Raw genomic sequence first — 27,004 nt, forward strand, 5'->3', positions numbered from 1 at the left:
TCCATTCATTAAAGAACGTGATCCAACATGCATAACGAGACGACGCAACGCCAAGCATCATCCGAGGTCACGCCACACATACACTTTCAAATTACCGACTTCAATTCTTCCTCCCGCTTGAAGAAATCACCATCTTAACTTCTCCCAAACACTTCAACAGTTGCATGCCAACTTTATTTTTTTATATAACTGATCGCACATTCATTACATCAACTAATTAATAATTATTGGAAAGACATCATTCGCGATTCTTCACCAAACAACCCAAAGCGTCGAGCAGTTTTCCTTCCTTTCATGATGAAAAATTTATCACACAGGGCAAGCTCTTCTGTCGTCCCTCATGTAACCGGATATTCACATTCATTTTACGCACTAATTCAGCCTATCGATTAAATAAACGATACGGTTCCAAATTTTGTTGCTTCTCGATAGCTGTTAATAATAAAACTAAGTTTTTTCTTTCAAAACATTTCAACCTCCCAACACATTCTCGTGAATATGCAGGCACACAACTCGACATAAAACAGACAGCACACGAGGGCGGAGAACAAACAAAAAGTGACCAAACGCGACGGCGGTACAAAGCAGACTGATTGAATTTCATTGACTTTTGTAACTAAAAAAACTGTTATGTGTTGCTTTGCAATTTTCCCAATTAAAAAAAATTAAGAAAAACTTTCAAAACCGGAATTTAGAAACCGTTATGAAAAAATGAGAACTGACTCTATGATCCAAGTTGAATTATAAGGCCTATTCAAATAATTATTTTCTGTGCATGATCATTAGACCGCTGCAAGCTTTGTATGAAAATTTCAAATTTTAAAATTTTTACACCTCCCATAACTTTTTTTGGTTGTTTTGCTGCCAGAAATAGTAATAAAAATTTTGGAAGCGATCCATTCAGTCCTGAATTAGCGCAACGAGTTTTAATTTTGTATGGAAATTTATATAGGAAATCAAAATTTTTCATTCAAAAATCGCCAGAGCTGTACTGAAAGTTTCAAAAAATATAACTTTGAATACAAAATATTTCATTATTCTTGTAATACAATTCATGTGAACAAACCACAAACCTGACTTTTACCCCAAGAAAGATATTCGATGTTATAAAAAAAAAATTGTTTTCAAAATTATTTTTTTAAACTTTAGCGCCTTTGATCGCTTATTTGAAAGCTGTGAGACCGTAGGATAAGAATAAAAAATCTCAAAAAACTGCTTTAAATAGTCAGGAAATTTATTGATTTGAATAACATTTGAAAAAACATTTCATGAAATTATTAAAAGCTGTAGCAAGCAAAGTCTGCTATTTTGAAATACTTTTCAACGGATTCAGTTTTTTTATTTTAAAATAGTTTCAACTATTTTTATGAAATTCTTAGCTGCTTGTCATATTAGCAAAAAATGAAGCTTAAGAATAGTCAAAAATTAAAAATGAAAAACCGATTTCATTTCATGAAATTATTAAAAGCTGTAGCAAGCAAAGTCTGCTATTTTGAAATACTTTTCAACGGATTCAGTTTTTTTATTTTAAAATAGTTTCAACTATTTTTATGAAATTCTTAGCTGCTTGTCATATTAGCAAAAAATGAAGCTTAAGAATAGTCAAAAATTAAAAATGAAAAACCGATTTCATTTCAAGCTTATTTTTTTTTTTTTACACTGATGCTTGATGACCCAAAAGGCATCGAAAAAACATATGGGAGAAAAAAATCATTTTTTGCAGCGGTCTAATGATCATATTTCTGGTTCTGAAGATCATTCAAGATATTTCTGTATTTTCTGACAAAACTTTCTTTAAGACCGCAAGTATCTTCAACTTCTGCGAAAAAAGTTATGTTCAAAATTCAGGTTTGAGTTAAGATCGGAAATGAGTTTTACAAGCATAATTAAAATATCAAGATGACTATTAAGTTGAAAAAATCAAACCAAAAAAGATTGCCGACTTAGAATATTGACAGTAAATGCAATTTTCAGGTGAAAATCACAAATATAAAGTAAAATTTGATTTAATTTGCAAAGTTTGTTTTAAGGAGAAAAAAAAACCTGTTTTCCATTATAAAAAAAATCTTCCACATAATTTTAATTGTGTAATTGATTTAAAATGAAAAATATTTGTTTACTAGCTGATTTTACCCGGCTTTGCTCGGGTTCACAAAAGATATTTATCAAAATGAGTCGTTTGATTTTTCGAAATATTGGAAGCTTTATATTCATCATTTTAAGAAATTGGGCCCATGTTTGGCCACGTAAGTTTTGTAAGTCTTTTAAAAGTTTTTATTGAGATTATTCACTGTGTTTATCGATTTCATATTTTTTAGAAGAAGCTTATAGTTTTAAGCATTATGAATTGAATTTCAAAATAATTTCCTTCTTCTCTATCACAAAAAACTTTAATCTCTTTTGGAGACTATCCCACTTTTAAAGATGGATGATCTCCCTGTACAATGGTATATTTTAGTTTTATTTAATTAAAAATTTCTAAAATTACTTCCTAACCTTGTTGAACCATGTTTAAGACTCATTTGGCATGTTTTCAATTGTATGTTTGCTTTTTTCGCTTTTTTAATTTAACACTGTTTTTCTTAAATGTTGAAAGTTGCACAAAAAGTTTCTTGGAGTTATCGAAAAGAAATCATCTCTGAACCGAAATAACCATTTAAGTGTTATAGAAATGGTCTTATTTGAGTTCCATTAATTATTTTGAAGAGTGATCAATGTTAAAATTCTTTGAAATCATTTGTTTGAACTCGCAGTACCAAACGGGTTTTTTCAAAATTGGATGGTAGAATTGAACACATTGATGACCAAAAATAAATCAAAAAGTATAAATAAATTGGCCAATGAAATAGGATGGTATAAAACTAAAAACCTCAGATTGTATTATCTAATCAATTTTCTAATCCCCTATTTAGATTCCCCGGCGGCTAACAAAGCGTTGAAATTGCAGCCTTCAACATTTATGTCACTCTGAATCTAATGATTTTTTCTTTCTCTATAAGGAATCCTGAAAATCGGTTCATTAGTTTTTCAGCATTCAGTCCAAATAGTTATTCAGCTGAAGAAGCCAATTCACTGTTGACTGTTCAGTTCACTGTATATCCTTGTAAACTCTCAAAGACCCCCATCGGGGCGGTAGGCAGCACATTGAAAATCACTACAATTTTAGTCAATATATTCTTTACAGGATAGTTAGATTTTTCAATACAAAATGTAGGCTCATTATTGCATCCAAATATCTCGTACCGGTACCACGTGTTTTGAACAGTAGAAGGAAAAAACACCCGCCAAAATTTTACCTTTCAAATCTTTGATGCTCAGCAAGCTTTGATTTGCTTTCCAGTCCTAGTGAACTCTTGATGGTCGTTTCTAATGCCCGGGCCATGGTGATGGTGAAAACAACCCCGCCAAAGGGAAAAAATTGGTTCTGAAAAATGGGTGTCATGACTTTTGATTTGTGGGAAAAAAACGAAAGTTCTATGGGAGGGTCCCTTTTCTCAGGTGGGAGGGGCTCGAAACTATTACTAAAACCTTCCCATGGTCCAAACACATAACTGTACCAAATTTCAGGCTGATCGGTTAAGCGGTGTGGATTTGTATAAGGTGCATACAAACATATATAGTCCAACTCATCTGTTCTGGAACGAACGGGTCACCATGAACCACCCTAAGAAGCGAAATGACCCAGTAGCAACATGGCGATGCTGCGCGCATTAACGGCGGTAATGCGCGCCAAAATCATCGGTTTTCCTCGGACACGAAGAGGTTTTTCCGAAGGATCGAGCCACCGTCGATCCTTGACTCGGTCTCTTTTCCCAGCCAACCACCAGCGGAGACGGTAACAAAATCAGAGGCCTAAGTGGCCAGAGTCAGAGGCCGGAATGGCCAGTGTCAGAGGTCCAAGGGGACCAAAGTTTGTGAGAATTGTTAAATTGTTAAAAGTCTTAGTCTATCGAAGTAAAATACAGTCCACTAAAGTTGTTGTAATGTTTTGAGAATGAGTGCGTTATTATTAATCAAGAAATTCTGATGCTATCGATCCAGCCATCAGGGGCGATCCTGAACATCATCTTTATATATTAGAAGATAAAGAAACATATAATCTCCACCTAAATACATCTAGAGGGAAATATTAAGTGTTTTGGAATGTTGCAGTTTTTTAAAAGGTCAAATTTCAAACTTAAATTTCGAATTGGATTTGCAAGAATCAGATTTGAATCGCAAAATTTAAATATTTTTCTTTCACTTCTGAAAAAATTGATTTATTTACATCGATGGTTGATATCTTCAAATAATCTTAAGAGTTTCGTAGTTAAGCTTATTTGATTAAAGAATAGAATAAGTTTTGTTTTGTTGAAAATCGATTAATGCTATTTCGGTGTTTTGTTATTAAAGGATTCATTACCAACAAAATTAGCTTATCCTTTCGAATATTTCAGGAAGCATTTTAAAAAAATAATATTTCATACAAAAAATACTAGAGAATGAAAAATAAATTGAAATAAGTAATCAAAAAGTACTAAACAGTATTTTTCAAAATGTTTTTTTTTTATTATATCGTTAATTCTTTGAGCAAAAATCAGTCACCAATTAAAATCAGAATATAAAATTAAGGTGAAATTTATTGAATGAATCATAAAAATTACTGATTGAATGTTTAAAATAAGGTTGCTATAAATTTTTTAGCACGTATCTCGGCCGGACAAATCCGTTCAATTTTATATTAAAACCTGGCATAATCCGGACACAAGATTAAAAAAAATATCGACCAAAATCCGGACGAATTCAAAAGTCAAAACCCAGGAATTGCTCAGTAAAAATTTAGAAAAAAAAAATTGTTAAAACTCATCAGCAGAGTTTTAGCAAATAAAGGGAATAATTCCGGACAAAACCAGAGATTTTTTCGATGAAATCCGGGCAACCGGGCCGGACCAGACTGTTCCCAAATTTTGTATTAAATATCCTGGCAAATCCGGATAAAACCGAATAATCTGGCAACCTTAGTTTGAAAACATTTGATAGATATTTTACTGTTTAAACTTGAGTTTCATAAAGTTTTAATTATCAACAATTTTTTTCAACAAATTGTGTGTATTCATATATTGAATGAAAGAGGGCTTAAAATAAGATGAGGATGAGTTAAACAACCAAAAATGTAATGCGTTTTGTCATTTTTTGCTTTTTATATTACCTAATATACATTTTCACAGATAGATTTTAAACCTAAGAAATAGCTGAGATACTTGATTGTGGGCCCGTAGGGTTTCATGAATTTGTTTTGAAAGATCGCTTATTTATTGATGTCAGATTTTTTTTTGCTTTTGTTAAAATTTATTAAATTTCTTTCGTTATCATTCGTTCTATATATGATTTTTTTTATTGTGAATTAAAACTGAGCAAGTTTTCAATAGATTTCATTGCTTTATTTTGTAAAAAAAAACTGGTTAACTTAAAAAAAAATGTGATAACATTGTTATGTTACCGTATAGTCATATCAGCAAAAACAGTGAACAAAGGCAAAATTTGAGGCCTGTTTTGAATTCAAGAGTCAAACTTTTTTATCGCAAAACTTTGACATCTGTGTTATTCAATTTCACATCTGAATTTAAACTTCTTCCGTAATGAGATTATCTTGAAAACAATTTATTTTTAATATTTACTGTAGGGATTCAAAAACAAAGTATGGAAAATTTTCAAGATAGCTATCAAAATAAATGCGTTCTAAATAATTGAAGCCTAAGAACAATTTGCAAATCTTTCTTTCTTCTTGATTTTTTTTTGTTTTTATATCGTGTTGCAAAACCGCTAGGAAAATTCAAAAATTAGTTCTAACACACCTGAAAGTTTTAGTGGAAAAAGGTTTAAAGTTTACATCCATGAAATAAATTAGTAACTACAAAAGATCATTTTGAAAATTATACGATTTCAATTAAAAGCTTTTCTCCCAGCTCGAGCCAAATGTAGGCCAGTAACGCTTTAATCTGGCCCAGCTTCACACCGGTGGGTAGGATTTCTTTTGCAAACATACTACTTAATTAAAGTTCACTCCATTACATCCCACGAACGAAAACTACCGAGGAAAAAGATATCAATTTTAGTATTACGGTTATGCATCCTGTTTTTCTGTAACAGACATTCTGAATTCGTGTTTTTATTTCTCCAAAGGTTTAAGAACTTTCATTTTTTCAGAAATTAAGATTGATAAAGTAAGTTCCAACCAGCAATCAGCATAAAATGTAGCACCTAATGATAGTTGAAACTCTTTCCATATGCCAGTGGCCCGGTAACAGGAACATTAACCCTAGCCGAGGTACTTGAGCTCATAATGACTGCCCGGAGCGGGAAAATCAATAACTTGATTAGAGCTTTGGGGGATGTTTGAAACGGGGCTGCAGCTGGTTGAGTAGAAGAAACGCTAAGAAAGGTAAAAACCAAACCCAGTCCTTGTAACTGAGGTGGGTGGGAAGTTAGCAGGGAAACAAGCAAGCAAGCTTTTGGAAACATTCCAGAAAGGACTTTATTAGCCTAATAGCCGGAGTCGATTATGCTAAACGGTTGGAACGAGCCAGCTAGCATAATGTACCGAATATTATCTTGCAACATCCTCCCTGGTCCCAATTTCCCGTAGTTCGTGTAACAATTTCAGGATAATATTGGTTCCTAATTATTCGGATCGCATTTCCACAGCCGAAAAAGTATCGATTCTCGTGTAATTCGTTGGGTAAAAACAGGAAACAAACAGCAGCAACGCAATCCTTAAAATTTCTTGCTCTCCTAGGTCTCAGTTAGGTTGTTGACTCCCAAAACGGAATACACGAGGAAAGGAAAACCCGGAAAAAAACCATCTGCGGCAAATCGGCAAACCGGCAGAAAATCCATGCCACGAGCTCGGTCGTAATCTTGATTTGTGATTCTATTTGTGTTGTCTCGCTTTTCTTTCCCACACGACTCGGTACAGTTCGGCCGGACCTCCTTCGGGGCTTTTTCCCAGCTTTTCCCTGGGATTCGATGGCAGCCTATCCTTCCTCCGAGTTTTCCTTATCTTCAGCTTAATCCTAGAGTGGTTTGAATTTGTAATTAAAACCATCGAAGAGGAGGTTATCACGATGAGTTCAGAAAGAAGCCTATCCGAACTATAAATTTTAGCAAATCGTCATTCCTAAACATGAAAAAATCTATATTTTGAACAAAGTGCATTTTAGATTAATAACTTTAGAGATTATTATACATATTTTAACAAGTTTTTAAATCTTAGAAAAATACATCTAAAAAGTGGAGACGTACCAAATAGTTCACGAACAGAAGAGGTTGCCAAAATTCAATGCCTATTTAGCAAATCTCTGTGCCGAAAATGCGCTAAAAGTGTACTGGAGCAAAGATGATAAGATTGGGATAGCACGACTGGCATAAAGACTCGAGCTCCCAAGCAAAATTAACCATGACCACTACATTAAAGCGAATCAAGAAAAATATTTTATGGGATTTTCATCCTATTGGATAATTCATTCCAAAAAAATTATCTCTCCGTCCAATTCTGCTCAGAGGGCCCGGCCAAAAAATGATGAGTAGTAAATGTACTGTGTTGTGTTTACTGTGTGTACTGACTGTGTATGTTTTATAAGCATAAGCATATGTATGCATTGCTAAATGCACTCAGTAACGTTGATAATTTTTGTTTGGAACCCCTGTTTCCTAACGACCTTTATGCATACGGGTGGCAACAAAAAATTTGGAATTTCTCTTACAAGTTGTGAAAAAAGTGTACTTGAAATAGATTTTATATGATGTCGAAATAGAAGCGTTGTACGGCTTTCATGTAAACTTTGTGAATACATCTCTTGATTCTAGCAATCAATTGTTTGCAGTTCTTGGCTCTCCGATGACTTTTGTACACCAATGAGGTCGAAGTTTCGGAAAAGTCTTCGATTGGGCGACACTGAGGCAGATTTGGCGGGTTCTTGGGTACAAATGGGATCGAAAAGGTATTCAGGAAAAATTGTGTTTTTTGGCATAATGCGATGAAGTTTTATCAGGCCAAAACACGAATTGTGCATCCATGGAGAAAAAAGACCACAGTTGTTCAAATTAGTTCAGCGGGTTATATCAATCATCAAAGCGTAGTTGATTTTTTCGCATCCAACTATAAATATAATAGACACAACTACAAATTGATGACTGACTTGACTCAATCATCTATGAATATAATGGACTCAACATTAGTTATATAATTGATTCAACTATAAACATGATAGATTCAACTGCAATTGTATTATTGATTGTTGGCATTCCACTGTAAATATATTTGATTCAACTAAGAACTGCTGGTTAACCTTACAAAATAAACTTTGAATATAATAGAATTAACTGTAATGGTATAATTGATTCAATTGTTAATATGATAGATTCAACTACATTTGTATGAATGATTTTAGGCATTCAACTAAAAATATAATTGATTCAACTATAAATATAATAAACTCAACTATATTTTTATGATTGATTGTGTGATACTTGAATACTATAGTGTTCATCCGCGTTCATCAGCAAAAATAAAATAAAAATCGTAAATGTTAGACACAGTATGTGTTCTTTGCAGCGATCGTGGTGCTGTTTTGAGCCGGAAGTTCCTGACATCAGTGGCAAAGCGCAAGCCAGCTCCGGCGATGGGAAAACATTATCCTCCACCAGTTCCTGACAGCGGTCGTGCAGTAGGCCGAAAGTTCCTGAAATTGGAAAAGGTACACGAACTCTGGCTGGCCGCAAAATTGACGTGGGTCTCGACGTTCCTTTACGTGATCATGGTTTTTGTAAGTCAGTAAGGTCGGTAAAGCGAATGATAGTTTGATGTCATAATATTGAATAAATTTTTCCCCTACAAGGTCAATCTTCGCCGGGTGCAGAGTGCAGAAGCATTTACAATATTTATAGTTGACATTATGAATCAATCATACAAATAAATATAATTGATTCCATCATATCCATATATATAAAAATAAATTTATGTCTGTCTGTTCCCTATACACTCGGAAACTACTGAGCCGATTTGTGTGAAATTTGGCATGTGAGGGTATTGGAGGCCGGGAAAGGTTCCTATAGTAGTTTGAGACCACTCCTTTTCACAGGAAGAGGGAGGAGGTCTCTCAAATAAAAGAAACAAGTCTTCATAACTCGAGAACTGATCATGCAAATTGAACTATATTTGGCATGGGAGTTTATTTTGGTACGATGAATATTTCTATGATGTTTTGGTGCCCCTCCCTCCTTCCAATGGGAAAAAAGTAAACGAGGAGGGGGCTTCCATACAACTATTTGCAAAATTCGAGAAATCAAGCAAACGGAACCAAGTTTGGCATGCGAGGGTATATGGGTAGGAAACATATTTTAGAAATGGTTCGAGGCTCCTTCCTCTTTCCAGTGTGGAGATAGAAAAGGAGGAGGGGCCTCCCATTCATTTTTTTTTTTTTTGCATAATCAAGAACTTATCAGGCAAATGGAACCAAATTTGACATGGGTGGTTATTTGGGAACGAGAAAGGTTTCTATGATTATTTGGAACTCTACTCACTTCGATTGGGGAGTAAAAAAGTAGGGGAGGTTGTCTTCCATACAATTTAAGGCATTATTCCATAACTAATCGAATAAATAAATCAATTTTATCATGGAAGTATATTCGAGTACGAGAAATGTTTTTTTTTATGTTTCGAGATCCCTTTCTCTCTTCATTGGGAAAACGGGAAAGAGGAGGGAGGATTTCATACAATATTTTCGATCACTTGAGAATTTATTATTGAAATAAAACAGCAGCGGGTATTTGAAAAGAATTTCTTTTCTACAATTGTTTACGGCTTCCACATTTCCCTGATTCGGTAGGAAAGGGGAAGGTGAGATCCCATAAATTTTTTAATAATGTTTCTATTTTTTTTAAAGGAGAAATTCCTTACAGTACAGAGCCCCAAGTACAGAAATGAGGGAGGTTTTATCGCATAATTTTTAAAACTTTTCAAGCTTAAGAAACCATATTTTGCATGAAAGGATTTTTTACAAGATTCAAGACCTCTCTTTCTCAGAGGAGAACCAGGAAGAAGGAAAGTATGTGTAGCTCGAAAACTTATCAAGCAAATAGAGCCACATTTGAATTGTGATGTTATTTGGTTACAAAAAATGTTGTTATGCCAGTTCGTGGACCCTCCTCACACTGCAGGGGAGAAAGGAAATTAAAACTAGCTCTTAAAATCAGAATTATAATCGTTATTACAATTAAATCAATCGTATTATTATAATTTTATCCATCATATTAACGATTAAATCAATCATATTCTTATAGTTGTATCTACTACAATTATTGTTGAATGTAAGACATTAATCGTACATTATAGTTGAATTTATTATATTAATAGTTGAACACAAGATCAATCATAGAATCATAGTTAAATGTATCATATGTATTGTCGAATGTACGAAATCAATCAGATTGTCTAATATATGTATTGTTGAAATTTTCATGAACCTTGGCTTAGAAATACATACCTCTCTCGGAAATGGCGATGTACAGCATCACTTTCTGTTCAAACTTATGTTTGAACATGTAATGATTGTTGGTAGTAGCACTATCCTGGAATAGTATCGATCGTTTCCGGGGATGTGCGTCTTCGAAAGAGGGAAGTAACTTCCGTCGTCCAAAACAAAACATTTTTAAGAATAATTTTTTATCATCCAGTGGCATTGGCATTTAAAAGTCTAAATCTTATCCACAGTGTATTCTGGGGCTCAACTCTTCTTTCGGCACTTAATTCTAATTTTTTTCAGTGTCTTGTCAATAAACTAGTAAGAACAGTTGAACTTTTTGGTGACATCCCTTTGGATCAGTGAATCCTTGTTGTTGAAGGCATGAAAAAGAGAACGAAGTCTTTTTGCGTCCATAATTTTCGCTGGTCTGCCACTACTGTGCTTGCGAGGGGTTGTTGGGGATTTAATGATATGGAAAACTGTGGAAGCCATCACATTTTCACTTTTAAAATTTTGTTCTGTATACTTTTTGCCGAGATGTTAGTGCAGTTCATAAAGCATGGATCATCCAAAATCTGGACGCACTGTTTATTATACCAGAGCGCTCGTAGTTGTCGGATCTGGAATGTTTTGACAGTACTTTGTTCGGAAATGTTTCCTCTATCAGTGCTGAAAGTTTCATTACGATTCGTTTTGTTCCAATAAAGTTACACGTAATGGCGAGGTGAAAATTAATTTTGAACACCCACTTCAAAAACCCGACGTTGTCTGGTTCAAAAATGGTGAAATCTGATTTTGGGTGGCTCCTGGCCAAAAAAATTCACAAAGCCACTGGTCGGGGTGATGTCCCCGCCAAGTTCAAATTCGTTTTTGCCGATAAGTTGGCAAGAAAGTGTTTGATCTGGCAAGGTATTTGCAGCTGCGGACGAAAAACCCCGGTTTTTGTGAACAAGACTATGGACTCCGAAATGTCTTAAAATTAGATCTCATTAGTACATTAGATCTCACAAAGGACCAGTAAAGTTTTTGCCAGATTTGGCAAGCTGCCACTACAGCTAAGAGTTACTACAGTGGTATCGGGCCAACGTCGAAAAGGACATCAACCCACCCAACTGCCCCCAATTTCGCCCTATCAAAAAATTTTGGGCAATTGTCAAGCGGAAGATGAAAAAGAATGGTAGGACGATTCGGGATGCAACAGAGATGAAGAGATTGTGGAACTGAGGTCAGTGAATAGGGTGTCCAAACTATGATTAGTGGTTCTCGACGAAAAGTTCGAAATTTAGTCAAAACAAAATCGGAATATTTCTTTTCTTATTTTTCCTTTGAAGTGCATTAAAAACCCTACATTTTGATTACAAAACATTTTTATTTCGTTTACATAACTCCGAGATAGACCCTTTTTAAAGCGTCCAGATTTTGCGTGATCCATGCTTCAGAACTCGGAAACACTTCTTGTTTCGACGGCATTTTGAGCAAAACTGGGCAAACATAAACAAAACAAAAAATACTGGCAATAAGAGGAGAAGAACAGCTAACACATATACACTCTCATTTTTCTCTGAGCTCGTTTATCTTTGAGTATTGGGGCCTCAAAAATATTCCATAATTTTAGTTGCCACCCGTTATGTCCTGTTTAGAAGATCGGTTGTAAGAAGCAATATTTTTCGTGTGGCACTGTTCCAGTAAATGATTATTGAAATAGCAGAATTTTGATTTCATTTTTCTTGACATGGATTTATCTACAGGTTTTAATACCAAAAGTTTTAATTCATAATTTCCATTCAAAAACGGGTTTAAGCTAAACAGTGAATATCAGCAAATTCAAATTGATTGGATAAGCCACACTATCTTTATCTCGTATGGTCCAATGCAACAACGACAAAAAACCAGCAGGCATGAGTCAAGTCAAGTCATCGGACAGCTCATGATAGGCTCCATAAGGAAAGCAGCGGGAAATCGGTCCTTACCCTAACCGGAATCGGAAGCAGAAACAAAAAATAGTAGGAACCACTTGCAAACGAAAGCAGGGCCCACCACCAGTTTGCCCAGTGGACTCATATTCTATCAGCTTCCCGGGGCTGTGTGAAGTACCACCACCATCCAGTCAGCTCATATATAGTTATAGTTATGGGTACCCGGAGACGACCGAAAATCGGAGATGACCCAAGTTGGCCTAAATCGGATCCTTGGAAGGAAGGACGGAAATAGCAGCAGCTAGCGAAAGAAATCACAGACCACAAAAAAGGGCATTTGGAATGGAATTTTATGTTTCTTTCCCCAAAAACCTTCGCCTGTTTTCGGGTGAGAGGGACATTCGAAGTGGTGAATGGAAGGACGCGAGGAGGTGGTGATGTTCTATAAATATCAACAACAAACAACAAAGGACGGTTTCGGTTTGATTGGGGAAAAGATTCGATCATTGGAAGAATGGCCACCATACGGTACCCCGGAATAATGTGCTTATCACTACTCTAGGGCTCTTAAAGTGTGAAGGAGGAGGAATTTGGGAATTTAGGGATGGTGAGATGTTATGAAATCATGTTACTCCGTATGACATGCACAAGTGCCCGAAGAACAAAACAGAATTGCTGCAGTATTTTTAGAATTTATTGAACTAAGCTCATTACAGCAATAAATAGCTTTGGAGCAGTTGAGAACATAAACGACGACAGACTCTTTTGAAAAACTTCACATGATACCAATGCTGAATGGAATACTCAAATTTAGAGAATATTTGGTATCCCGATCAGGAAAGCATATCAAAATAATAACTCAAACGTATCTCACCAAGATATTTACATCTGATTCAGTTATAATTAAGTACTCTTAATTTTCGATTTTAAGTTTCTCCAATCTGAATTCTATCTTATTCTGATTGACAGACTTGAATAAGGTTGAGATAATTTTCAATGATAAAGAATTTTTTCGGGTTGTCCCAAAATAAAATGATTATATCTTATTTTGATATTTATACAACTTTTTCTGAAACACGGACATCGAAGTCAACGGCCCAAACCGTACATTAATGAGTTTCGCTCAAGAGATCCTTAGAATAAGATCCAATTTTTGGGAAACCAAAAATGGAACATGCTTTTAGCAAAAAATATGGTTTATTGACATTTCACTAGTAATTTTTCTCGAAGCACTCATATCTTGATAAGTTATAATTTTGATAGGTTTTGTTCTGCCCAATATCAAACTATGCTATCTGAACGAGATATAATCTTGAAAGGAGCATATCTAAAATTGATATAATTTAGCTATGATCGTATAGATTTTTTGATATAATTTGAGATATTTTAACATCCTACGAGTACAGAATAATAACTCATTTAGATAGGAAAAAATTAGTAACAAAATATCTCATCTTGATATAATTTAGTTTTTCCCTTCTGATCGGGATTTGAAAGCAAAAAAAAGTACTGGTTTGCTGAATTTTGGGACAGGTTAATTTGTCGAATTGATCCACAATAATATGTGAGATCTTTTTTGAAGAACATAACAGGCACATTTCGGAAATATGAATAGGTTTTTTTCTGGGCTTCAGTAAAACTCCAGAAAACAAACAAGATAATGTAATACTGAGACAGTTTTTTTCCTCTTATTTTATGGCTCAGGCCTATTGTTCTTTTAAGGCAAGTCTTGTGAATCTTTAAGCTGTTAACTGTTAACTTAAATTTGTTATGTTCTTAAATATAAATTATATCGAAACCAATCGATGGAAAACAATTGGCTTGTATTTTTAATTATGAAACTTTAAATAATTTGTATCTGATTTCAGAATTCAGATAAGTCAGCTGCGAAAACAAGATATTCATAAGCAAGTTTTGAATAAATTCTGTGTAGCAGTGGGAACTGAATAGGTTTTTTTGAATGGCAGTTTTGCATGTAATAAGAATAATGTTCTAACTTAATCTATAATCGATTTGATCACTATTCAATCTTCGAAAAAAATGTTGTTTTTGTCAAAGTTGACTCGACTTGACAACTTTAAATTTTGTATAAGTATACACGGAGAGATTACGTAAACTTTGTGTTTTGGAACTTGTTTTCCACCGCATCGAATGTTTACTACAATCATTACTTTTTACATACGAACCTGGATAAGAGAGGTTCCAAGGGACCACACTTTATTTTCTTGATTAAAACGATTTCTCACGTGTGTTTCAGGTTCTCCTATTTAGAGGTTTGAGGACACATGAATGCAAATTTGATCCTAAGAAGCGAAACAAATCTCGAACCTATTCAGAAGTTTGCAAAAATGATTTTTTTTAATGCTAGCTATACGTATTGAATGCTGTTACTATTATATTTATGAATAAATATAACATAAATCTTATTCAATATTACCAAAAATGCAAGAAACTTTGTACAATAGTTCCGGTTAAAACTTTGTATGGAGTCAGTCCAAAGTATCCAGAGCAATATATAAAGATTTCGGTTAAAACTTGCTTGTAAATCCTAACTACTAATATTACAGCCTATCGCACCCCCCACCTTTTTCTATTGATTCTAAGAGCTGCGTAGTATCGTTCAATTACAAAACTCACATTTGCGGCACGACAACAAGTTGTTTGCATACATCCAATTTGAAGTGTTAGGTACTGTAATCCGGGGTAAGATTGATCACTTTTTTCAATATTTTTCGATTATTTTTTATGTTAAGGGAAATGCGGCATGTTTCATATTTTTAAAACCACAGCTGGACTCCTATGAACGTAAAACATAGTTTCAGAAATTTATTAGCCTACTTTAAGATTGATTTTGAAATCGATTTCGTCCTTGTTTAGAATTCGACGCTTTGGGGTAACATTGATCAGTCCCTATTTTGAAGATTTTTGACGAGTTTTCTTGATCATAAAGGATACAAAACACCTTCATAATATTTTCTAGTTAAGAAATTGCAAGGGCAGTTAGAAACAAACTCAAATGATATAAAATTTACCATGAAACTCTACAAAATGGAACACAATACTTTCGGTGGTTCAAAGATACTAAATTTGCAACTTTTGGTCCAGTGAATTCTGAGTGGTTTGTTTTGGTTAGTGGCGGGGGCTGGCGGAGAGGGATGAAAAAAATTGTAAGGGGGCAATTAGTGGCAGAAAGATATGTATAATATGTAGGCAGATATGATGTATGTTTGAAGTGAGGAACTGGACTTCTTTCAAGTCTTCAGGGAGATTACTCTCTGTTGAGGAGACTTTGAAAAACTGGTCTAGGTTCAACGATCTAGTTTGTTTTACTGTTATTTCATACTAAGAAGTTCCAAGTACCAAGTTGTTTTTGATATGATTTTTGAGTTGACGTTTGAAACTGACTTTGTTCCTTATGATTTTTAAGTGTCTTTTCATCTATTCTGTGTTTGATCTTCTTTGTGTTAGGTTTTCTCTCGAACTTGTTGGGAATCTATGGATCTGTTGCTGAACATGTTGATTGTGGTGACAAAGTAGATTATACTATACGTTGTGAATCTGCACAATACTCTGTAGTTCTCTTAGTGCAGCTATCGGTAGAACAGATAACGGGGAGTCTTGGAACAGGCTGAGCGTGGAGAAAAGTTTTGGTTGTTTGTAAACTGCTTTCAGACATCGATTTTGCTTGGTCTGGAGTGGTCATATATTGCTTTTCCTTGCAGCTCCCCAGATGCAGACCATGTATTGCAGTTTAGACTGTGCAAAACCATGATAGAGGTACGTCAGCTTTTTAGTAGGTAAGAACCTCGAAAATTTCCACATTAAACCGTGTATAGCATTAAGCTCTGTTTTGAGCCGGTCTACATGCGCATCCCATTTCAGAAATTCGTCAAAGATAAGCCCAAGGTACTTGAAGGTATTGACTTTTCGATTACTGTACTAGTCTGGAGCAGATTCTCACATTCAATGCACCGATTGGCGGTCCTAAAAATGACGTACTTAGTTTTGTTCAAGTTGAGCGAAAGAAGATTGGAATTGAAGTATCCTTGAAGTGTGTCCAGATCTGGCGCCATTCGAGATATTCGGGGTTTGCCATGTAAACGCAGCATATGCAAATTGTTCACGTACAGAATAAATAAAAGAGGGCCAAAATTACTGCCTTGAGGAACTCCAACTGGCAGGTTTCCCAGTTTGCTTGAAGTTAGGTTAATTTGAACGAACTGTTTCCAGTTAGCAAGGTAGCTAGCTAACATTGAAATGAAAGTGGGGGGAATGTAGGGGAGAGTGGAGTAACGTAGGCCATGAGGAAATGTGGGCCACTCTGAATATCTCAGCTGTGTGTTGAGATAAAAATCTCAATCCAACTGTCATCGTCGTCGTTTTGCGTAAGCATGTTTTCTCTATATGTTGTTGACTTATGCACGTATCATATCCTTCTTTTATTTAACTGGCCTTGAAAAATGTACTTACATAATAAGACAAGAAATAATAAGACAAAATTGCATCCATAAGAGACCTGAAGAACATAACAAAAATATGCTCATACGATTATGATTTTAGTGTTGTCATGATCTTTCTCGTGGAAAAGGATTTTTTTGATGAAACTTCAATAAGTTACAAAAACGCAACCAATTTGCAAATCATAGCTTGTGGGGAATCGTGGGCCACATTTTGTGGGGTATCTTGGGCCACCTATATTTAGGTGTTTTTAAAAACATTCAGAACATAAAATACGTTTTTCTTACCTTCAAAGCTTTATCATGCCAAATAAAGAATTGTGAAAAATATTTTGTCCATTTTTTCCAATACGTTGGAGACGAACATAAATCCTACATAAGAAATTTTGCCGAAACGTTCGCTAGTCAGGAACTAGGAACTATTCGATCATGCACAACTCTCTTTTTTATTTCCTCATCTGAAATTGCTTTCAAATAACTAAATTAATCATGAAATTTCAGTTTTGTGTCAATTCATACGCTTTGCACGTTATCTAGTCAATTTAGATTTGGTGGCTCACATTACTCAACAGTTTTTTTAAAACAGTCAAAACTCGAGAAATTCATGTATTTAAAAAATAAAAATAAGCTCAATGATACCTTAAAACTGTAGAAAACCTTTCCATCCATCCAAATTTAGTGATATAACGTGTGAAATATTTATAATTTATCAGTGTTAACCCTCCAAAGCTGTTCGCAAAATAACCGTTTAGGGGAAATTTGAGTTGTAGTTTGATGATATTCCTCTGGTCATAAATGTTATCCGATTTTTATGATACTTTATTCATTGTGTAGGTTGATTATTCTAGCTCCTCAACATTTCAAAATTAAGTCAATATGTATTACTAGCTTATGAGAAACTTTTTCAATAAGAAAAAAAGTCTGAAAAAGCCATTTTATTTTTAAAATACTCATATCTTCTTTGGAGTCGTCTAGAATATATCTAACCGACAATGTTTAGATATTTTGGGATCCAATGAAAGCTTTGACCGCTATCTCGGATCTTCCAGCTAAATAAATCTTGCTTTTAAAGAATCCACATCTAATTTTGGCTTTGCTAAGCTGTATTTCATTTCTCAATGAATCGATTTTCTTAAATTAAATTTTAGTTTTTTGTCGTCAATTTGATTATTATTTTGAAAGAATTAGATATAAACGTATTTGTAAATGAAACGGTCTACAACTGATTGACGACAATAAATAAATAAATCTAATTTTGAATCTGTTAATTATTTTTTATTCAATAACGAATTCAGAATTTGCTTTGCTATTCGTTTCAGAGATACGTTTAAAAAATTAATTCTTACAATTTTAGGAAATTTGAATAATTCGATAAGACTATAACTATTTTTAACAGCATTCAAGCAAGTCTTTGAGTATTGGTATTGAAGATTTCAACTAATTTAACAACATTTTGGCAGACTGTGACACGATTCGACTCAAGCTGAAAAAATATCAAAGATTCAAATTTAGTTAAATTTTTTTTAATTCCGTCAAATTTACCGCATTTTTGCAGGATTGGGAAAAAATACAAAATGAAAACTACTGTAGCTTTTATATCCGGGGACAAAACTATACAAATATAAATTTTGTTGCTTTGTGTAATCTGTACTTTCCATCACAAAATCGGCCATTTTTTTCAGATTGGTTATTTCATACCATCGTTCCACAGTTGTTTGAGATCCTTAGCTAAAACTGCATTGTAAATCTTACGAAAACTGATAAACTAAAAACGGTTTTTGTAATAAGTAGAGCTCATCATCTTGGGCTACTTGAATCTACTGAAAACGGGTTTTGTTTATTTTCTCTTTTATACCCTTTTCACTTGTTGGTGCTGATATGTTTTTGGTTGGGTCATCAAATATTCTTGCAGTTTTATTTTTATTATTCAAACATTTCAGGTTAGGTGTCAACTCTTCAACTTCATTAACACATGGTTAAATTTGTTCGTTTTGTTGTTTTCGTGTAGAAATCCTTGATATAATAATTACACTAGTTTACTAAATTAAAAAAAATCGTGGACTTGATTGACTGACCATTATTTTTTATGTAAAATCGGGCGCTGAATTCGAAAATAAATTCGAAAAAATCTCAGTAGAACCGTTTTTGAGTTATGCTCCAAATATGAAATTTTGGAAAAATAAAAAAAGTTTTTGTACTTTGATGAAAATATCTCGGACGGCACAACAGTAATTTGAAATCCCTCTTTTGCATATTGAAGGTGAATTAATTTTGTATTGATCACCCAATCGAGGTACAGTCATCGGATGAAATATTTGTTTCAACTTAGGCTTTAAGAAAATCAACCATAAGAAACAATCGGCTAGTGATGAAAAAAAGTTATTGATGAAAAACCAGTATTTTTCGTTCCTCCTGGGCAAAATACCTTAAAATTTTATTCACGTTTGAGACTCAAACAACCCCTCTCTATGGTCAGTTCTTCCTGAAACTTAGCATGTGACCTTCTGGTAAGCTAATAAATAATTTAGACTTGGAGCGAGTGAGATTTATCATGTTTCATTCTTCCTATACTATGATAAGGGTACTGCGGAACGTTAAATTATTAAAAACAACAAAAAATACTGTTATGGTAAAGTAGCCATAACTTCTTCAATTTTCAACCGATTTTGATAAATAACCACTTGAAATCTTTGTTTTAAATTGACATTCAAGCGCAAAAGAAAATCAAATTTTTTAAATGTTACCATCGAGTCTAAAACTTTCGTTGAATGAAAATTTTCTCTTAAAAAATGTGTTTTTTTATAATTTTTTCTATCATAAAGTTACTAATATCAACAAAACTGTTGATCATACGCAAAAACAGTGTTCAAATGATCGATAAAAAATTTATTCACCTTGAATATGCAAGAGAGGGATTTCAAATTACTGTTATGCCGTCCGATATATTTTCATCTAAGTACCAGAACTTTTTTTTCCAAAATTTCATATTTGGAGCATAACTCGAAAACGGTTCTACTGAGATTTCTTTGAATTTTATTTTCGGATTCAGCGCCCGATTTTACATTAAAAATGACCTTCAGTTTACTAAGTTCAAAAATGCTGTAAACTAGTGTTATTATTTTGGTATAAGGCAAGGCGCAGAGTTATTTTAGAAATGTTGCAAACAGCAATGTTGGGTAAATAAAACAATAAAACTTTTTTGAATAATCAACACATGTCAACATTTGTACATCAGACAGCACTTCGAGACACTTATTTATAACAGTGATGAAATGAAACGGTTCCAAGTGACTCCCTTGCGGCACACTACTTTTGACCGAGAACGTACTTTATCTTAGGTTCTCTAGCTTGATGTATTGCGCCCTTTCGATTAAATACAATTTAATTTAGTGAAACAGATATGTTTCTTAAGATTTTATAGTCAAACTTTTTCAGAAATTGTTCAATCTTTTGGAAAAAAAAATAAATGGAATCATTCTGATGCTTCCCATAGAAATTTTGTTGTCTCAATTTTGATAACGTTTTCGAATAAAATTCAAAATCATTCATCATTACAAAAAAAAAGCTTTCAGAAATATGTTGCCAGATACTTACACTTACACTGCGAAAAATCCAAAGATGTAGATTCTCACAAGATGACACACGTTTCGCCGGTATTCCACACTTCAACACTTTTCCTAATGTGTTCCAACACCCAAAAAGAACTCCCAACAGAATTGGCCCTTTTTCACTTTAGTTATCGCACACTCGATAAGCAAGTCGGTTCACAGAACACCAAAGTCGGTATCAGCTCGAAGATTTTCGATTATTTGTTTTTATTACTTGCTCGCTCACTGGCACTGACTGCGATGAAAAGAATAAGAGAAAGGGAAAAACAAAAAAAAACTTTTAGCAACACTATTCCGTAAGATTTTCCCGAAGTAGGGCAATTTTCGGTTTACTTTCAGTGTGGCGTTTGTTCCTGTTCCCTGGTGATATGATTGTTGTTTTTACTGCTGTTGTTTCTTGGCTTTTTGTTTTTCCACCGCTCTTAGACGTTTACAATCACGAGAAAGAATATTAATATTATAATCACCGCGCTTCTTTCGTTGGGTAATGCTGCTAGTTTGTTTTTCTTCTGCAGCCTCCCGGGAAATTCGCGATGTTTACTTCGACAACACACACAGTAACAATAACAACAACAATAACAAAACCAACCGACAACAGCTGGAGACGACTCCGGGATGCTCTTTTACTTTCCGTTTCGAAAAACGGAGAAGTGATTCTGCGAATCAAACCGAACTAGTGGCAGCAGCTAGCAGATGGCACCCTAGGGAGGGAAAATCACTTGAATTTTTCCTCGGAACGACCAAAACAACGCACACACATACAAGAACGTGCACACACAACTTTTTGCGTGAACACACACTCTGCGAAACAGTCTCGTCTCTTGTTGTGACTATTTTGAACGACGAACGAACGAGAAAAACGAACGGAAAATCCTGCTCCAGTCGGGATTGTTGATTGATGGGAAATTCTTTATCACTCTGCGTTCGGTTGAGGCACCAGATGCCCCCGAATGTATGCTAAGGACACACACACACACGTTTGGCACATGTCTTTAATTCAGTATATTTTCAGGCTTCTTCACTGGTCGAAACTTGAAAGTAAAACCACTCTGACCGAAAAGGAAATTATTCACAAGTTCCACGGGAGATGCACGTGTTCCAGAGACCGGCCTACAATACAACAAAACCGGAAATGGCACAGACCCTGATACAAAATTCAGCCACCGTTTAAATAAGTAATTTAGCAATCGCCAAGCTCGGTTTCCGTTTTATCTTTTCTACACGCCACTTTTTTACTCCGTTGCCTTATCCCTCACTTTTCACCCACTTTCAGCAAAAGCAATCTGACTTTACCTATGCCTGTAGATCCTTCGGAAATTCGTTAAACACAGGAATCCTTCGAAGCGTATCACTCGCGGTAGTCCTCCTTTAAAAATCACACCACAACACTAACAACAACAACAAAAACCAGCAGCAACGTTTTACGAGGTTCGCCAATTCCCCCCAATCAAAGCTTCTGGCCAGAACTTTTCCTTCGCCTTCGCGTTAAGGGGTACCGAAATAACCTGCAAACGGTCACGTGAAGAGTGTGGGGGCGTCGAAGTCGGTTGTAAATCCGTAGTAGTCCTCACCTGTGTGAGCTTCACACAAAACGATCCACTGTCTTCCACGGAAGAATCAGAATCAGAACGCCGGAAAGGAGGCAAACAACAAACGCAGCAGCTCACGCGCGCACACCAAACGGTTTTGAACGAATTCGCACTCGAAGATCCGCACTCGGTCAAATCTCGACGGAAACTGAACGGCGCTCTGAGCGGAGCAAAGTGTTTTATAAACTTTTTTTGCACAGCAGCACCCGATGATGTGGGGTTCGGTGGGTCGGTCGGGCGCCATCATCATCGGTTGTGTTCGGCCGGTTCTCGCGCGTGTCATCGTCATCGCTTGTTGTTATTCGCCCCCCATCATCGTCATCGTCATCATCGTCGTTTGTTTGGGGGAGGCTTTGTTTGGATCTCTCTCGCGCCGGCAGTCCTCGATTATTGGGGGAGGTTGGGTTTGCGAAAACATTGCGCTCAGCTGTTCGAACGATCGACCGACACCATTGGGCTGGAAATCGCTCGAACAGGTGCAGAACAAAGAAGGACCTCATCATATGGAGCCTACAGTTGGCATTAACTAGAGGGTCAAAACATAAAAAATAAATTAGAAAAATGAAGACATCATCAATTGTGGCGGTATGGTAGTCAAAACTGCTGAACACTTATCAATGTCAATACATCTATGTAGTAATTCTCACCAGAAATAGGTACAGTGGAATGCACCAAAATGGCTCTGCCTGTTTACAATCGCCCGTAAAGGCAAAACTTTCCGGTCATAAATTTCCAAATAGGTTTGAAAGCGAAAAGATTCATAAAAAAAATTCCAAGTCAATAGATAAATTAGTACTCACGCAAAACTAATGTTAAAAATTGTATCTTTGAAGCTTGAAGTTTTGGAACTGAAAGACGTCCAAAAATCTCATCAAAAAATACTCAGCTGAGATTCTATGGAAATTGAGAATTTATATTTTTTTAATAATATTAGTTAGTAAATGGGGAAAAATGGAGATACTTGATCCGTTTTTCATATTTTCATCATATCTTTAGGAAAAATTTAGCCACTTGTCGTCATTGGCATTTTCTGACAGCGTGAAATTTCAAGTTTGAGTGATACATGAATCCGTAGATGAGCTAGAAGAATTTTTGTGAGATGGGAAAAATTGTGATATTTTTAAAATTAAAGGATACTTGATCCTTTACTCAAGGAGACTTGATCCTTAATCCTTAAGACAAAGTGAATTCTAAATGTTTGTCTGCTACCCTTGAAACATTGCCTTCTTTAAGGCGCAATTTTTTAGGTTTTTTTTTATAAATACAGTATTTCGAGTCCGTTTTCACAGATAAGATAACTACTAAATAAACATTAGCTGGACAAATATTAGTAATTTCTAGATAACTAATGATCACGACTTATTCAGAGGAAAAATGCATTTTTTGAACTCTATGGATCAATTAAACCCATAACATACATTTATGAAAACTTTATCTAAAAAAAATTGAGAGTTTACTATTGCTTTGAAAATATGATATTATGAAGTTCATATCATACTCTAGCGATTGGCATATTTGAATAAAAAATTTTATTGTGTTTTTTTTCATGTGCGAAACATTTTAAAGTGATAAAAAAATCTTGAAATCACATTTTGTTAAATTTTTCATACAAAGTTCAATAACTCCAAAAACAAAATATTTCAAATTCTTAATGATAGCAGCATTGGTATATTGATCGATTTGGCACATTTTTCTAGAACACTTGCTATTTGTAAGACATTCTGGTTTCGAGCTATAGTGAAGGAATCAAGTATCCCCAGGGATCAAATATCCTCATTCTCCCCTATTTTTTTTACAAGTAAGGTCGGAAAACATTTGAAAATCTTCTTTTTTATTGAAGCCAAAAAATTACGAGAGGGCACAGTGGGGCAGAACAGGCTTTTTGCTGGACAAAACCTCGTAACTTCTTTAAACCATCTCATAGTGTTTTAACGTCTTCGGATGAAATGTTCACGATAATGAAAGAAATCTTTTAGATGAGTTGATGATATTCTAGCTCAATATTTGATTTAATTATAGAAAAGTTTTCTAAGTTAAGAAAACGTCTTATACAATTCATTATTTGCAAAAAAAAATCCATCGGGTGGTTCCAAACTACTTTTATCTTGAGGTTTTGTGTAATTTTTTTTTTTTTTTTGTTTCGATTATAGTCGTTTTAACATCTTCATGTCATTCGCGACTTATATCAACGATGAAGTTGGCGGACAAGTCATTGAAAAACTTATCCGGTACAACTGTGATCGATGTTTACTCTTGGGCTCGAACTCACGGACATCGGCTCAGAAAGCAACTGACTTGCCAACTGAGCTATATCACAAGCCAAAAAGGTTTTGTGTAATGAAACACGTTTCTTCATTCAACTTTACGTTTTAATTTATCCAATATAACATCAAATTTCAGACTTATTAGAATGAACTATGACAATTTCTTTTAAACTCGACACAAACCAAAAGTTTAAGAGAGTGTTCAGAGAATATTTGAAAATTTAGAATAAATCAAGGATTTGAATAAAACATTGAACTTGAATAAAAAAAACTAATCGTAATAACCATTAACTCATTCGGCAACCCTATGAACAGAGAAGCTTTGTTATCAATATGTGTTTTCTAAGCATGTTTGAATCGGAACTTAAAGGCAGTGTTAAGTTCAGTGATGATGGTTTCGAAGTTTTTTTTTTAGCATTTCATTGTATCCTTTTTATATAATCGGTGATAAAATATGAAAATCATTGAAAATTTATTCTCTTGAATTTATCTGTGTTGAAAGAATATTAAACAGTTTATATTTAACTAAACGGAAACAAATTTGAAACTATCGAAACTATTTTTATCAGAAAGAAAATTTAAAATCGATCCTAGAGTAGCTATTGCCTAAACGCCTCCTGAACTTTGCCTTGAATCTTCCATAGATCTATATTTATGTCTAACTCTTCCGCTCACTGAGCGCAAAACTTTTACCAATTTCTATGAAATTTTTATGGGTGTATTTGCGTCCATAGAGCTAACACTAAATGAGGGCCTTAAATACAAATGAGCAATTAAAAAAAACTGCCCAAGAAGCATTTATCGTCACATAAATATCTGGCATATCACATTCGATACCATTTTCTCTGTATGTTCTCGAGTTATGACGAAATGTGTCTCAATTATGTTGAAGATCCCATTTGCCTTTCTAAAAGAGGAGGGGGCTTAAATTCCCATAGAATCTTTCCGGAATCTTTAAAAATTCAAACGCATGCGCGAGATACAAGGAATCTGTGTCTGTGCTGTTTTTTTTTGTCCAGCTCATATGAATTGAATCACTAAATCTTCTTAGCAATTCCATCTCATACTTAAGTATTCTTAAAAAAATTCAACACTTTGTTTTATGAATTTTTTTTTTCAATGCATGGATGGAAATTGATGAAATTTTCAGTAAAGTTATCTGGTAATGTAACGTATACATATGCAATTTTTGTAATATTCTGTCTAGTGGTTTTTGAGATAGCGTCCATATAAATTTTTTTTTCGACTTTAATTTTTGGGCAACACGTGAGCCATCTATAATGCGTACTATTAACCACCTTTTCCAAACCTTCAAAATACCTCAAAATTTTGAATTTGGTCGAAATTATGACAAATTTAGCCGATTGTCCTCCTTCGGCACAAAATCAACATATTTGACTATTTATCACTCCATCACCGTTTCTGCGTAATGGCACGATCCCAGATCCAACTTAAACAAAGTTTAAACTTTGAAGGGCCTATTGAAGTACTTTACTGAGAAAACGGTCGCATTTGGAGGCAGTCTTCAATCGTTATGAAAGACTTAGTAATTTACAGTTTCCACAGATCGTTAGCCTCTTCAAGTACTAGACATATTTTTTTCCATTTTTTCTCCTTGTTCATCGCCGGGAAATACAGGCGAGACTTCTGAACGAAAAGTTCCTGGTTGGAAACCTGCCAGGTTCGTTTTGCTGTCCATTGTAAAAAATTTCAAAATTTCTCCCCTCAAGAAGTCCATATATTTCGCGCACTATTTGACCTCTGTATTTTGTTTATTTTTACCGGTGGGCAGCTTTCATACCTTGTAGAAATGAAATCAAACCTATTTTTAAGTCAGATAGATGAACAAGTTAGAGGAATTTAGCATTTTTATCACTTCCTCTATTCATATTTTCGGAAATAGCTGGAAAACCCCTCTCACATTCCTTTCACTTCATGAAATCAATAACCTTCACTTTAATTCAATTTTGGCTCACTATTAGGTCCTCTTGGACTTCTTGAATGCTTTATCATATAAACTTTGGTCGAATAGTTGATTTCCAGCTTTTTTTTGGCCTCCCACTGGGACTTTTCTGAATTTTTTTCTATTCTGCCCAAAAAAAATTGTAATGAACGCTCTTGGACGCTATCTCAAAAACCACTAGACAGATTGTCACCAAATTTTGTACACGTACTCGTTACATTACAAGGTAGTTTCACTGAAAATTGTAATATTATGAACTGTTATTTAAAAATTTACTTCTAAACTTTTCAATAAAATTGAATAGTGAAAATAAATTATGCACTGTGTTTACTGCTACTAAGTTATCCCAGTAACCGCAGTATTGAAGCTAGATGTATGTAATCTATCATGTGCTAGAAGTTGAAAAGGGAGTATATGAAAAAAGGACCAACATCCAGAGTTCAAATTATTTCTACCAAAAAATCAACTTTCATACGCAACTGCGCAGATTGCAGACTATTTAGTAATTCGAAAAACGCCCGAATAATTAATGCACGGTTCATTTGTTTCACTTACATGCTGGTACCGGAATTCAGTGTTCCGAATATCACTCATTTTCAATGAATGTCTCTGATTGCACTTCGCACCTGAACGTACAGCGGTCGGGTTTCGTTATTGATTGCTACTGGACCTACCCGATCATCGATCGTTCAATTCATCGCTAAA

General features: G+C 34.7%; 1 protein-coding gene across 3 annotated transcripts in view; it reads right to left on the reverse strand.

Annotated features, from left to right (window-relative positions):
- The window catches only part of LOC129744484 (Ig-like and fibronectin type-III domain-containing protein 1), a 707,683-nt gene extending 685,474 nt beyond the window's left edge, over positions 1 to 22,209 (reverse strand). The window contains exons 1-2 of one of the 3 annotated variants that reach the window (XM_055737013.1): positions 22,055 to 22,209; positions 20,476 to 20,718 (exon numbers count right to left, since the gene is read on the reverse strand). The gene's annotated coding sequence lies outside the window, so the exon portion shown is untranslated. Of the gene's footprint in view, positions 1 to 20,475; positions 20,719 to 21,072 lie in introns of all 3 variants that reach the window. The other 2 variants (XM_055737011.1, XM_055737012.1) reach the window with 2 other exon arrangements.
- Between the last annotated feature and the right edge of the window lie 4,795 nt (positions 22,210 to 27,004).

This window comes from Uranotaenia lowii, chromosome 2 (genome assembly GCF_029784155.1).
Source record: "Uranotaenia lowii strain MFRU-FL chromosome 2, ASM2978415v1, whole genome shotgun sequence".
Taxonomy (NCBI): domain Eukaryota; kingdom Metazoa; phylum Arthropoda; class Insecta; order Diptera; family Culicidae; genus Uranotaenia; species Uranotaenia lowii.